Raw genomic sequence first — 13,798 nt, forward strand, 5'->3', positions numbered from 1 at the left:
ATTTTATCTATCCGCACATGTTCAACATGACAACGCAGATCACCACCACCAGGTGCACTGCCAATTATTTTCACATATTGTTGTTTTGTGACCCATGTGTTCAAGATGTGGATTTGGCCTGAGTTCAGCTTTTACTACTAGACTATGGGTCTATGAGGACTCTCTAGCATCCTTTAGGTGAGAAGAATAAAACTTTTGTAACAATGATTTGTAGTCAGATGTTCTGCCAAGGAAGCACATAGCTTAAGGGTTCAGAGACTCACAAGACAGACAAGAACATACAGCAAACCGAACCACTAAATGTCAGAAACACTGTTTTTTTTTTTTTTTCATGATGTGATCTGTTCTGCATCAGTCTAAGAGAAAAAAAAAATAATTGGCCATTTAGAGGCACAAAAAGAAAGTTTGCCTTTGTTGTGAATCTGCATAAGAGTCACCACCATACATTATTATCATGAATAATACATCCATATCTTTTCCATAGCCACGGGTGGTAGGGATTAGATAAAGCACCATAAATAAGCTTCAAAGCCCGCTGTATGCCGTTTTGTTACACCTCGCCATAGAGGCCTTTCCTTTAATCACAAACTTAGCCTTAGCTGGTGGGGCCCTTTTGTTGCAATTGTGCTGGTGCCGTTATTAGCGTGGGGCAGCCTTGTCTGTACACACGTATTCATTTACCTAATTAACACGGAACTCACACTGGGAGTCAAATGAAAGCTACCGTAGGGGAGTCACAGAGAACAAAGCCTGGTGAGGAAGCCCAGCTTCCTACTGTTACACGCCACTGGAATCGTTGAGGAAAAAAAAGCACAGACACCCGGACAGGGCTGGTGATGTGCTTCATCTAGATATAGATGATAAATTGACATTGTTCTCTTGAAAATAAGAACTTTATTTTCTGTTTGTCTGGCAATTGCTTAAACACAGTAATATATCAGAAAACTATTATTATTATTATTACCAGATTTATTATTTAGTTGTTAAAGAACATACACATACTGACATCTCAATATGGCTAACCACTGTGTGGGCTATTAGAGTGCAGTATTGTGGTGACCTTAGCAGTACTATAACATAGTACATCATATATTTAATGTACTATCACAGCGAAACATGCATTAACATTTAACTATGCAAACATATGCAGTACATAACCAGTTTAATAATGTTTCATCCTAATAATTGTCTTCCAAAGCTCATATTCAAGTGTGAGCTGAAGAAGGTCAAAAGGTCACCAACTTGCTTTTCAAAAGGTGATTTGATAATCAAAATTCAGTTTCAGATATTTCTTCAAAACTTGCCAAGAGGATAGTTTTGGAATTGTTTAATATGCTTCGGCATTAAAAGTTTCACATGCTTTCAGTCCGCTGTTGGACTGGCTGGACCTGAAATTGTTAGAAACCTGATTAGTAAATCATGACACAAATGTCTTTGTAGATCTTCCCCAGACAACATTATCAACATCAGCTAAGAATAGCAGATAATAATAAGCTGCCTGGTGCTCATCAATTCTGGAGATAGTCCGTCCACAAATGTGTTTTTGTGCGTGCACACAGTAACTTCATCTCAGCAGAAATATGCATAATTAAAATTTTATTTCTGGTGACATTTCAAAAGTGTGCTTAAAATTTCCTTGACAGTTGGATGGAAACAGCATCTGTCTCAATCTGTGTTTACATCTCTCTGCTCTCTCCCTCTGAGATGCAGGACTCAGCATCTTGTGTTAATTTAAAGAGTTGGACGTCTTTAAGGACTGATTATCTTTAATTAACACAGTAAGATAGATGCTCACTCTAGCTGCCTCTTATCTTCGCTGTGTATGCTGTCAGGTTATTTTCAGGGCTTATCACCAGACGCAATGTAATAGCATGAACTACCCGATGTGTATTATGTGAAAAGTTATACTCCAATATTGTTTTCCAAAAATGGATTCTAATTAACTTTGTAGGATAATGCAGGCTTTTCTTTGCAGGTCTTTACACAAACAAATGATTTGGTTTGCATAAGAATCCCTTAGGCTCATGCCCCAGTGGAGTCCAAAGAAAGATTTACCATGATCTTAGATATCAGTAGATATCTGACAGGCCAACGTTTTAATGCCAGTTACATGCAAGTGACAGAAGAGACGAAATTCAAATAATTGTTTTTAAGTCAATTGGTCAGTTGGAGGTAAAGATTTACATGAAGTCTGCTGAAGTTGCTTCAAGTTAACAGCTCTCTTTGGGGCAGTGGGTTCTAAGCTTTTCACTTATGAATTTCTCTGATGTTTAGCCTTTAAAAATTATTTTAAAATATGACAAAGATACTCGCTTTTTACTTGACCTGGCTACTACTGGTAGGTGTTTGGACAGTGGGACGACGATGCTCACAGCTCAGAATGAACCCACTGAAATAACAACAAATACGTTACAGTAAAAGATCTAATGAAACGGTGGCATTTCTAAATTCAACCGATTGACTGATATTTAAGCAATAAAAACAAGGTGTGCCGATATTGGAAAATAATACTCCACTTTGCGTTGCGGCATTTTCTTCACTGAGTTCATTATTTTTCAACTTCACACCCCATCAAACTGCATTATTGCACTTGGACACTTGGTGACCTTTCTTCAAACTTCTTACGACCTGAGAGTTTTACTGTAATAAATTGCTCAAAGTGCCACTGACAAGGATATCTTTAAACTAATACTGTTATCCATGAAAATCTAGTAAAGTAAAGGTGGAAAGTGAAGGGCAGCAATGAAGGGAACGTACATCTATTCTAGTTCTCACCCCTATCAATACTAACGGAGCTTTATTTTGTAAACACTCTCCCTCATATCGTGCACAAAGAGGACACGGGAACATGAGTTGTTTGTGATACACACGCATACACACCAATGCAGAAATTAATTACAAGGGGTTGGATGTTGCATCAGCAGCCAATTATCACCTGAGGAGAGTCAGTTGGCCTCAGTTGGTTGGCAGCCACCGTTCTTTCTTCTCACGCCTCCCCTGAAATCAGCCACCCATCAGCCGCCAGCAAATTGGATGAGGAGCCAGGAAACATATTACCACCCAAATACGCAGTGACAACAAATCTGAGATCGGAGTAATAAACTCTAATCTATCACGAGGAATGAGGGATGAAGGATGCAGCCTGGTCAGAGAGCTGCAGCGCAGACTGAGAGGAGAGCGGAGGGACATGACAGAAATGAGTGATGTGTTGAAACTTCCTTCATACAGGGTAAATCGACAGCGTGTTACCGGTGGCTGCTTGGTAGTTCCACGAGAGCAGTCGGGAGTTCAGTGCCTCTATTCAAAGGTAGGATGAAAGGTTTTCCCAGCTGATGTGGTACACTGAACCTGACCACTATGAAAAACTGCAGTAGAGGTAAAAGACGTGACGGTGCCTGTGGAAGAAGGGAAAGCACAGTGTGTGCAGAGGTGATAGAAAGACACCGAGAAAGACAGACGGAGAGTGAGGGGTGAAGGGCATTTCATGTAATGTTGATTTCAGTGAACCCACATTCACCTCTCACCAGCGACTTGACCTCCTCTGACTTGGACGATCCTTGTTGCCATGGAGACTGGCAAAACAAGTGTGACACTTCTCTGCTTTCTCTCCCTGCATCTGAGTGATGAAAATGAATGTGGCCCCAGGATCAACACGCAGCCATATTGGCAAAAAATCAATAGTTTCTCCCTCTGTCTTGCACCGGTCCAGTAAGCTGTAACATATCAATCCATATGTGCACACACTCTACACTAATCCTTCCTGTTGGTGGAAGTAGTGTGTGTGTCCGTGTGCGTGCGAAGGAGAGAAGCACTGAACAAAAGCTGCCCACTGTGTTTGAACTGCTCCATTAAAACAATCTTTGTTTTTGATACAGAGGAGAAAAAGAGCAAGCTGACTGAACACAGACTGGATGTCAGTGTAAGATTGAGGGGTTTTTGTTGTTTTGTTTTGCTTTTCTTTAAATTCTGTTTCTCATTACTGTGCCGAGCCTCAAGCAGCGAAAGGAAAGAAAAAAAAAAAAAAAAAACCAAACCAGAGCAACTGTGCCTGAGCCCAGGGGCCCCCAGGAGCCACGGGGGGTCCCTACTTTGATGGAGGTCTGAGCATCATTAGAACGGATAGCATGATGGGGTCAGATGTACACTGCTACCACTGCACTGCTTCTGCAAACTCCTAGCAGCACTCTCACTGACAAACACAGACACCAAAATACATTTCCATCCAGCTACTTCTCTGACTCACGGCGTCTCGAATTAGGAGAATATCACAAAAATAAGTTCAAACTTTTAAAGGCCGATAAAAATAAGTGCACCTTGAAGACGGATACTGTACGTAGACAGACAACAAGATTAAAACAAAGACCCAAAGAGCACGGCTTTGGAAAATATGGTGATGCGTTAACAGAAAGTAGAAATAAAGACCCATAATAACCCACTGTGGTTCACTCTGAAAGTTCACTGTTCATGAAGAAGTTAATGTGAGCTAGCGCTTCCTTTATGGCCATAATAAAAATTATACTGTTGCACTTAAATTTTTTTTAATAAAGTGACTGAGAACATTTAGGGAGACTGGCATATGTTAATAAGACTGAGAGTAACCCGCTGTCCGATCAGCATCGTAGAGGCACATCCCACTCTAAACCATCCCTGGTCCTCAAAGGTCAACCATATTTTTATAATAGCAGCCCTATGGCCAACTCTAAATCTGTCAGCTGAATATGAAGGCTGACCAATGAGAAGATGGGAGAGATAAAGTCTAGTACCTGGGTGGGGCATCATTACGACGCATTTCTTTATGGAAAGATGGGACTTGTATACGCTTTGCGCTTTATAGGCCAGCTTTATGTAAGTTTCTGTCAAGCGAGGAAGTGCAGAAGCAGTAGTATTTGTTAGCCTCAGTTGTTGTACATTAATATATATTGGCCAAAGCATAAAAATGAGGCTATGGAACAGTGGCCTCTGCAACTACAAGGAACAGTAAAGGGATGACGCTAAATACTCAACTACTACACCTACTAACTTTCAGCCAAAATGCGACGTTTATGTTGGTATGTTAGTGAAGATAGAGTCAGAAAATCACAAACAACACTTACAGCTTGTTCACAGCGTAATATATAAATTTGCTTTACTACAAGTAGAGACTAACGTTGCATCATCTTTTTTTTGTGGCAGATAGACAATAAAGTCCCCCAGCCTTTTTCTTTTTGTCCTGTTTGGGTGGAATATGATTTTACGCATGGGAAGTAGAAGTAGAGAGCTCAAAGAGTTAGAGTCAGTCACTGCAATTTGATTTCCCCATGTAAATTCATGTGCTGATGACCAGTCACCAAATGAATGAGCTCATTTATAACATGTTCATGTCTTCTTATTAACATCTCTTAGTTCACTTGTAAAAAAGTGAACCGAGATGTGAAACTATTATTTTTATTATTAAAATATGTTTAAAGAAATTCTGATTTATTTCAACCTGGTTAAAAAAAAATGTTTCAAACTATCTTAGCATCTACTAATCTACTCCTCAAACTGCATTTTCGTGTGTGTGTTTATGTGAAAGTCTAAGTTGGGTGTAGATGTCTGAGCTATGAAGAGTAGTGTGTGTGTTTGTGTGTGTGTTCCCTGGTGGTGATGAGACCCTGTCTCTGACACGATGCTGCTCTGTTAAGGTCAAGCCCTACAGAATGTCAGGGATGATGACACGCACTGAAAGGTTTCATCTAATCCCTCTATTTCCCCTCTTCCCCTCCATCTCTCCAATCTGCCTCCAGTCCCCCTCCCCCCCATCTTCAGCCCGCTCGTTCACAAGACAAGACAGACATATACCGGCCTTCACCTACAATCTACAATCTCAACTCTTGATGGCTTTGCTTGCCTATGTGTGCGTGTGCGTAAGAAGCGTCAAGTCATGCCATCCCACTAGTAAGGCCAAATCAGGACTGCCTGAGGCCAGCGTCGCTGCATGGTTGGCCTGGTCTTTACCACCAAGTGTCACTGTCAGACGTCCATGGCGGCACAGTCACTCATTCTGTGAAGTCTTAATATAGTTGAATGAATGCAACAGAACAAGTGGCAAGGTGTTGTATGGTGATGTACAAGAAGAGGCCCAGTTCACATTGAGCATCTTCACCACACCATTATAAAGTTTGGAAGTTAAACAGGTTCAACTGTTAATTTCAGCAGTTTTATTTACATAGATTAACTATTACGATGTATTTGCTTTATTACGTGTATCTATTCCTAACATTAAAAAAAAGTTTGAGCCCAAACTCAGAACTCGTAATGAAACAAAACAAAACAAAAACAAACAAATGAACTAACTTGAGAACAGTTCTGCAAAGTGAAGGAAATAAGAGCAGGTGCCTACACCCTATGAAATTTGATTCATTCCCACATCTGATCCTTTCAGATCTCTTTGAATAAACCGTACTTTAATTTCTCTTCAGCACACCTTTACTAAAACGCCTCTCGTCAGTCCTTGATTGCATGTGAAAGCAAATCTAATGCTGTTATTTCTAAATAGCGTCAAATGAATTCAATTAAGTTGCCATGAAAAAGAATGTTATTTACACCTTATGAGATTACCTTGACTTAATTTCCTGGGGTTTTAAATAATTGACAAACAGCATGTGCGTACTTAACTAAGCCCCATATTATGCGCACAGTTGAACATGTCATCAGTTAGTCTTAATGCTTTTTACTCCTACATTTTGCCTCATTTTTCCCTTTTTCCCTCGCTCGGCTGCTCCATAGTCAACACTTATTAAATTAGCAGTCATCCAGTGATCAAACAACAACCCTTTTTCTATCGAGCCGAGTGAATGACGGCAGAGGTCTCCTCAGCATCTGGTGAGATGCCTTGTTTGGTACAGATAAGCACAGAAGCTTTGCTAATTATGATATTACAGTTTCAGCGAAACATTTTATGAAGGCTGTACAGTTTGGATTTGATTTTAAGCCTGGTAAGCAAAGAAGCGATGCTGGATTCAAGATGCTCGGCTTCCCTTGCACCTTCTCAAACTGTCATTTATCTTCTCACCTCTGTGGTTTGGGTCTTGAACAGTGGAGGAATGACGGATATGGAGAGAGCTAAGGGAAGGGGGGTGGAGGGGGGGGGGGGGAATGAAGGATTGTATAAAGAAGAAGCAGCACTTGATGGTAACTGGTTGAGATTAGCGCCTTAGGGGTACAGCAGTGGCTGTGATTTTGATACTGTGCCCCCAGCTAAACGCTGAAGGCCGCCTTGCCTAGAGGAGTCTGCCTTCACCCACAGGCAGTCAAAGATTGTTTTCTTACCAGCATCTCCTCCTCCTCCTCCACCCCACAGACACCTGTCATCTCCAATGTCAAAACTCCGCGCAGAAAGGAAAAGACAACGCAAAGAATAAACAAAAGAAACATGCTTTTTTAAAGGCACACTCTGCATACAGATATGCGAGGGCGAGGACCAGACCTGCAGCAGCCTGAGCCAAACATATTCAAAGTCATGACAAACGGGGCTTTGCTGGTTATTTAGGATGCGGTCTAGTAATGAAATAACTATATTATTCTTGTTTACTTATAAGTGGGGTTTATCACACAATTTAGCACCACACATCTGATGAAAGCTGCTGTGACTGAGAGTCTGTCTCTATCATTACCTGGACCTCAGCGTCTAAAGCTGTAGTTTCTACATATTTCTCAATTTACATTCATTCGATATTATTTCCAACAAAACGGCCGTACCAACAAAACGTTTGAGGACAAATCGAGGTAATGAGCAGCAGCTGATAATGTATTATTATTTGCTCTGTGTGATGAATTAAGAAAAAGGTCAGCAGACATCATCACTTTAACAAGAACATCGGGGATGCTCCAATTAGCATCAGACGGAATTATCTGAAGAAATCAGAGATGTGGCAGTGAGTCAGAGGTCTGGCAGAAGACTTGCCAAATCAAAATAGTTTTTGTGAGGAGTTTTCTTTTACAGTTTTTTCCCTCTATAAGTTATTCAATGACACTCTAATTATTAAACTTCCTGCCTTTAGCAAACACACCTGACTAGTTAGACTCAGGAAGCAGAGCCCTTGTCGTCCACACGTTTAAGCAGACGTTTGAGATGATGTGACACTGGCAGCCCCCCCCCCCATCCTGCCAGACGATGTTGTTGCAGCCAATGGGGGGCAGAGGACACACCAGAGAGTAATGGCTGCTACATGCCATCAACCTTACAGCGATAAAAAAAAACCACACTGCCACTTTTCATCTGCTCTGTTTTTCTCTATTTTAATTCCTTCTGTTTGTTTGTTTGTTGACCTTGCCATGTCATCTGACCTTCCTCCATCCAGGACCCTGAAGAGAAAGGGGAAATGTGAAAAAAAAAAAAACAACTAAACAAACAAACAATGAGCAGGACGCTGACATTTCTGTACAGAGGAGTCACTAACAGCACATACAAAATGCCCCCCCTCCCCTCCCCCAGCCAGACAAATTTACTCAAAAATATGTGTGTGTCTTGAATGTCCGAGGCTGTCCGGCTCACGGCCACCATTGCCAAGGAAGTGTCAGGGTGTCGTGACAACTTCAGCGACTGCCGTGCGATGGGTGACCCTCGGGTGGTGGGAAGGGGGGCGGCGGCGCTGAATCCCCCACCCACCCTGGATCCTGACAGATGTCATATACCTCCTCCATGGGCACCTTCTGTTTCCTGTTCACCTTTCTCCATCCTGCAGCGTTAGGGCTCCTGTCTCCACCTCGTCAAAGCACACACACATACACTGACACACACACACACACTGACACACACACATACACACAAGGAGAGCGATAGACAGAGAAGGAGAGACGTAAACATGCCTGATATGGGATTTTAAATACCAACAACTTTGGATATACGGTGCTGATTTTCAATTTTCCCACTAAATCCAGCTGTTTTAATAAAAGCCCAACATTAGTCTCATACATTAGTTTAATTCTTGTCGTCTGTTTGCACTGACTCTATTTATTTATTTGTTGAAATGATTTCTGCTTCGCTTAAAAGACAAATGTACATCGTGCACCCGTGGCATTCACTTCGCCTTCTCGGAGGATGTTTCCTGTTATTTACCAAAGACTTTTCTCTGAGAACAGTTGGTATTTTAGTCTTAGCACACCCCACTCAAAACCTGTTTGCACAGATTTTCCCCATCATCCTTCAGACTATAGTTTGACAGAAACACTTCAACAAAATGAGATTCTGCCTCGTTACATTGTCTTATACTGTTATATCAAAAGTGTCACCAGCCCACTCCATGAATAACAAGTCTAACAAACCAAAAAGCCTTATGATATTAGATTTCCATAAACCTTCTGCTGGCTGCCTCCTAGTAGGGATTGTGTATCATCCACTCAAAATGCTCTCCTGGATGGAAATGTGCAGACTAAATCTGATCATGGCGCTAGATAATGTTCACTTCTCACTCCCGAAACACAGACATGGGTAGGAAACGGAGGGGATCCTGTGACTAACCCATCAATCATGCTGACGTTGTGCTGGAGTGATGGATATTCTAATTTCCCTTTTATATACAGGTGCGCAGGATGGATGGATGACGATTAATGGACGGGCAAGGCTGTTTCCACAAAACAAAGAAAGAGGCGGCGTGGCCCTCAGCGACGCTAAGGTGGGCAGGGAGCGACGTCTCACTGTGCTTTCGAGATGATACTTCACATTTGGGGACCTGATCTCCCTGTAAACATGTGAAGACAAAGTATACATCGTGAAAGGAACAAAGGTGTTGCTAACACAACAATTGTCTTCCCTCTGCGGGGACCTCCAGCAGGTTCTGCAGTCACTTCTGTGACAGCCCTCGCCCCTCGACACCCTCACCTCATCTTCACACAACCTGTTTCGCGCATTCTGTCATTGCTCTCACCTCAATAATTATTCCTTAACTTTCACCACACCCCAGCCTGCTTAGACTGTAATTTATTTAAAAACATCATCCTCCTCAGGCCAACTCTTCCAACGTGGCTTATCTGTCAAACTCTTCAAAGTCGGAGTTGTACCAAAACATCCTTTTGATGAAATCTTCTGACATATCGGCGCTGCAGGCTTGTATCTCTCAAGCTGCCTCCTCAACAATCTCTCATCCTTTCTCTTCAAGCACAACTTTCTTTTTCTCTCTGTGTTGGGCTTTTGAGCAAACACCTCTTTCATATTGGATCTTTTTGTTTAACCATTTTCTCGCACTTTACACGCCTTCCTGAAGGTTAAATGGTTTAACTGCACTAATTGGCCAAAGTTGTTGTTGACATTCTGGCAAACAAACAAGACAAAAATGTATGTCCATCAAATTTTCTAAGTATTGATCAGATAGACTTGAGTCAGTGTGTTTTGTACCAAAAAGAAATAATAATTTCAGCATGTCATCTTATTTACTGGGGCTATTTACACGTACAACAGTCGTTCGGGGTCTTTTTGCTGGACGTCAGTTGCCAGCTATTTCCCCTGTGGTTGCCAGTTTTTTTTTTTTGCTTCACAGCCGACATTGAACATGAGCATTCATAAACCGTCCGGCACTCTTCCTACAACTTAACAACCCAGCCTGAGATCTCTCTTCCACCTCTCTGTCCTTCTCCCTTTCTCTCTATCTCACTTTATCTCTCGCTCTCCATCCCTCCCTCCCTGTCTGAAGCTGTCCTCCCAGCCATCTGTCATGCGATGTTTATGGGCCCTTTTGCTTTTGTGTCCTGATGACCACTGTCACAGAGAGCTACCCATTACCGATGCGCCCTGATGAACGATGTTACCCAGACACATTGCTGACACCCTCGTGTCCTTGGCCATAGAGACACTACCTTGCTAGCCAGTTCAGGCCAGTGAAGAATGAGGACAAGGGGGGCCTAGGGGAGCTGGACTGAGGACCTGTCCATCATCCCGCCGACAGGATACTTATATTTCCCCTCTCCCACCACTATCTTCCCTCTGCTCTTTATCCAGCCAATGGAAATATTGGGCTGGTCAGCATAGCGATAGCAATGATGTTGTCATTAATCCTTCCGTGGTGAATAGTGCCCTTGTCTTTTCACCTGAATATATATCTACATCTGAAAAGATACAGCGAGGGTCCCTCGCTCCTCTCATGAGGCCACAGAAACTGCACCAGGGGGTTAGTGTAGGTAACAAGAGATGATGAATGTTACTGAGTGCATTTTGAAGTACGAAATAGAAATGTTAGTGCTTCTTTGGACATTTTATTGAAGATGTTTGTTAGCGTACACACACAAAAACAATAAAATAAAAAACTTTCTTGGTTGTTTGAGTTGCTCTTGAGTCGGGCCACCTCCACTTGGAAATTATCACCTGGAAAAATCCCACACTTGAACCAGACCAGGAGTGGAGGAGGAGTGATTAAAAATTTGATTAAATAAAATAGTTTCTCAAGAGTCCGTACTTCCTCTTGGTTCCCTGACAGAAGCTCATATGTTAATGCAAGATGCACGACAGGAGTGCTTTATTTATAAGGTCCACAAACCCAAGAAGTGGAAACTGTTGCCTGAAACATTTCAAATACGTTTGGTTTTCTTATAAACGTACAAAAAAGGTTTCCCAGTAAACTCACAGAATCAGTGGGCTAACACGGGACAAAGCAGGCAACACTAGCAGAACAAAAACAGGAGAATAGATAATCCTTTCACAATAGAGGACCATAATGTGAACAATCTGTTGGACAAAATAAAAATCTCATTTAATCAGTGAGGCCTCCTTTCCTCTTGTGTCACCTACCCTCCCTCTCTCCCCTCTTTGCTGTCTCTCTATGAATGTCTTTACTGGCCGGTGAAGCCGCTGATGAATTCTCGAGCAGATCACACTGATAATTGTATTTCATAACTGTCAGTTGTGCGAAGGCTGCCAGTGTGCCCAGGAGCTATTTGTGTCTCGGTATGTCCTCCACACACCTTCCCTCCCTCACACCCCCCCCTAACTCTGTCCAACCCCCCAATCACCAAGGATGTGCTTACTGTCTCTGGCCCCCGAATTACTCAATCAGGAGGACACATTTACAGATGACACCTTTATTACAATTAATCAGGAGAACTTGATTAAGAAAGTTATTCCTCCCATTCATTGAGACTTACACAAGTGGTGCTGCTGCATATTGTAATTTATGTCCCACTGAGCTCTCGCGCCGCTGATAGACAGGAAAGCCGACAGATTACCAGCCATACTGAGACACATGCGGACATTTGTGTGTGTGTGTGTGTGTGTGAGTGTGAGTGGGCACGTGTGTGCATGAAACCCACACGCGCAGCTACAGTACATATCCAGAAACACATGCACAGCCACAAACAAATACATCCCCCTATCATTCTGTCAGGCACGACTCAGGTTTGGCAAAGAGTTTAATAAATGACTTTAATTGGCTGTAGAGATGTGCTCGCTAAAGGAGACTTGAATATTCTGCTTCCCTTTCTTCTTGTCTCTTTCTTTCACTCTCTCTCTCTCTCTTTAATACACACACACACACACACACACACACATTGCATTTCCTCAATGAAGCCATCTCTCTACCTTTACTCACAGTTCCTGGGTCTGCTGTGGCTAATTAGTTGAGTGGGGTTTTAGGTTTGGTAATTAGGCAGAGGTAGGAGTGACGGGGGCTCAGGGAGCTGGGGAGTTGAGGGGGTCTGACTGACTTACAGAGAAAAGGAACTGGACTGTCTGGATTCTGGCAGCACCAAGCAGCCAGCCAGTGTGCCTTAGGTGCCTAGAGGTAGTCTAGCATCCCATAGTATGAGGGTGATGTCTTTGTTATGTGCCACATGTTCCAGCAAGGGGAGCCTGTGGAAAAAGAGGGTTTAGTGAAAAAAGAGACAGGGAGAGACCTCTGAGGATTTCACTACTCTGAATGTCAACGTGCAACAATGAAAACCAGCCGTGTGCTGTTGTCTCGGATGGAAATTTGAAATAGACTGAAGGGCTACGAAAACGGAGCTGCTCAGTACATAATCAAACACCTTTTCATTTTCAAGTGAGAGTAAAGTTGGCCGAGCCGAACAGGCTGTGGTCACGAGTGATAAGTGGCACAACGGTAAATGTTGAAATGCTGGTGGAACCGAGCACAGATGAACAGGAGCTGTGAAGTCAGCAAAATGATTGAGAAAGGCCAGTTACGCAACAAAACCTGTGATCTGTCGGACCGGATGAGGCCGTCATCGCCCTGAACATGTCAAAATGAACATGGGCGTGTTTTAATCGTCGTGAGATCAGCTTTTGTTTGGCAGAAACACTGCCGCCAACATCAGCAAAACCAATGCTGCGGCTTTTCTGAAAGATGAAAATCTGTCTCTGTATTTACTGTATGTCATCAGGTTAAAAAGGGTCAACTTTTATCCTCCTTTGCTACTATGCACATAAGTATTTAACTGTAACTGGGTGGCACTTTCTAAAGAGCAGTACTACTGTAACTCTTGACTGAAACGAGAGAGACACTTGACATAATGTCTTGAGTGAAGACAGTTTCCACAGCATCGCCACCACGCAAACGTCTGTGAATGCTTCTCTAGAAGACCTTCTCTGTCTTTAATGTCTTGTTTACGCTCCACAGCTCCAGGCTGCTTCAATACATTGCCAGTTAGCAGCCTCCAACTGCAACACAATCCAATTAAATAAAGAGTGTTGTCTCTCCAGGTTCCTGTGTTCTCTAATTGGGGCTGTGACTGCTCACTAATCAGCGGAGGTACAGGTAGGCCCTGGAGGACGCACAGACGAGGCCTCTCCTGTTAATTGAAGAGATGCTAAACCTGGCCTCCTCCTCGCCACGCGACATCAATGCTTAATTCA

The sequence above is a fragment of the Anabas testudineus genome, chromosome 16 (assembly GCF_900324465.2).
Source record: "Anabas testudineus chromosome 16, fAnaTes1.2, whole genome shotgun sequence".
NCBI lineage: Eukaryota > Metazoa > Chordata > Actinopteri > Anabantiformes > Anabantidae > Anabas > Anabas testudineus.